We start from the raw sequence: 2,340 nt of genomic DNA, 5'->3' as shown, positions 1-2,340 counted from the left end.
GAAAATAAATTATCTAGTTCCATCGCTTCCACTTAAAAAATAAAGAAAAAAGTACAAGCAGCAATACGAGGGAGAAGATATACTTAACAGCTATGATCAGCAAAGGATTAAGGATTAGTATATATTTAAAATAGAATCTTTCAACAATAAAAGACACAAAACTCAACAGATAAATGGTCAAAATACATAAACATGCATCTCATAAGAGAGGAAACATAAATGGCAAATTAGTATGTGATAAAAAGTTTAATCACATTAGTAATCTTGGAAACCAAATTAAAACAACAATACAATGCCATTTTATACCTACTAGATTGGCAAAACAAAACAAATAAAAGCAAAAACAAAAACAAACAAATGAGAAGTCTGATAATAGCATATAGGCATAGATAGGAAACAACAGGAGCTTTTCCACATTACTAGCTATAGTGTATTGACTCAATCACTGTGAAAAATGATTTGGAATTTTCTCAAGTTCAACATGGGCAATTTCACTCCTAAATGCATACCCTGGAGAACCCCTTGCATTTATGTGCCAGAAAATTTGCATAAAAATATTCATAGCAGGATTGATTACAACAGGAAAAAAAAAAAGTCCACAAAACAACCCAGCAGGAGAATGGAATGATATATTCCTACAATGGAATAGTATATAACAGTGAAATAAATGAACTCTATCCTCAACAACATAGATTCACTTTAGAAATCTAATTTTAGATTTTAGGACTAGTGAGTCAAAGAAGACTTAGTATGACATCACCTTTATACCTGAAAAGTCATGCAAAACTAAAAAATAAGTAGGAAAGGGACAAGAGCAGGGAAGAACAAAGTTTGACTCTATAGCATGGTAGTGTTTGTGGTTCTTAAGCAGGGTAGTGTATTTATGGATGCTCATTTTTAGCATTTTAGTACAAGTAAAATGCAAAAATTAGACAAGAGGAAATATCAAAAATAGCAATAGCTAAGAATTTTCCATAATATAAAACAAATTCTTCAGATTAAAAACTGCACTCTCCAGAGACAGGAATAGAAGGCCAGCAAGCTGGTCATAATGGCAGGTGAGGAAATTAACAAAGACTACTCAGTAGAAATTCAGGAGTATTTATCAGGAGTATTTATCAACAATTGAGAATTCCATTGGTGCTGTGGATGAGATGCTGAAGACCATAATGTCTGTTTCTAGAAATGAGTTGTTGCTAAAGTTGGACCCTCTTGAATAAGCAAAAGTGGATTTAGTTTCTGCTTACACATTAAATTCATTGTTTTGGGTTTATTTGGCAACTCAGCAAGTTAATCTTAAGGAATATCCAGTAAAGCAGGAATTGGAAAGAATCAGAGTACACATGAATAGAATTAAGGAAACAACACACAAGAAAAAGGCTGGCAAGCTGGGTAGAGGTGCAGCTTCAAGATTCGTGAAAAATATCCTTTGGGAACCAAAACCTAAAAATGCATCCAAAGTTGCCAATAAAGGAAAAAATAAAAACTAAAAAAAAATGCATTCCCCCAAAGTAATGCATTTATAAAAGTAAAAATAAGAAAGTAAATACACACATATTATGAAATTTGTGATTTCTTAGAAGATTCCAGACAGAAAAGACAAATTTTCTAAAAGACACCTCTTCAGGGGCACCTGGGTGGCTCAGTCAGTTAGGCATTGGACTCTTGATTTTGGCTCAGGTCATGATCTCACCATTGGTGAGATCAAGCCCCATGTCAGGCCTGTCCTTGGGAATCTGTCTATCTTTCTCTGCCCCTCCCCTGCTTGCATACACACGCGCTCTCTCTCTCTCTAAAAAAAATAAATAACCTTAAAAAAAATCCTTGTGAAGGAGATGGTCATTTAAAAAGACACTCTTCAGACAGAGAACGAAAGATGTGGGGTGCCTGGCTGGCTTAATCAGTAGAGCATGAGACTCTTGATCTCAGGGGTGTGAGTTCAAGCCCTGTGTTGGGCATGGGGACTACTTAAAAATAAAAAAGACAAAAGACAAAAGATCAGATATACAGATATACAGAAAATAATGAAAAATAAAGTAATCAATATGAAGGTAAATAGAAGGTAATTTTGACTATATAAAACAATAACTACAATAGCATGTGGACATTTTTAAAACTGAAAATTCACAATGGTAATAAATTACAACAATAAATAATTTGAGAGTGAAATATTAAAGTTAAATGTTAAAAAACATTAAATGTTTTTTAATGTTTATTTATCTTTGTGAAAGCAGACAGAGTACAAGTGGGAGAGGGGCAGAGATAGAGGGAGACACAGAATTCCAAACAGGCTCCAGGCTCCGAGTTGTCTGCACAGATGCGGGGCTCGAGCTCATGAAC

General features: G+C 34.2%; 1 pseudogene; it reads left to right on the top strand.

Moving 5' to 3' along the window:
- The first annotated feature begins 1,051 nt into the window (after positions 1-1,051).
- LOC124514645 (nuclear nucleic acid-binding protein C1D-like) lies at positions 1,052-1,490 on the top strand (annotated as a pseudogene).
- The last annotated feature ends 850 nt before the right edge of the window (positions 1,491-2,340 follow it).

The sequence above is a fragment of the Lynx rufus genome, unplaced genomic scaffold (assembly GCF_022079265.1).
Source record: "Lynx rufus isolate CCGP_SWC_20201006 ecotype Redwood Valley unplaced genomic scaffold, mLynRuf1.p SCAF_2, whole genome shotgun sequence".
In the NCBI taxonomy this organism is placed as follows: domain Eukaryota; kingdom Metazoa; phylum Chordata; class Mammalia; order Carnivora; family Felidae; genus Lynx; species Lynx rufus.
This window is presented reverse-complemented; position numbering and strand designations above follow the sequence as displayed.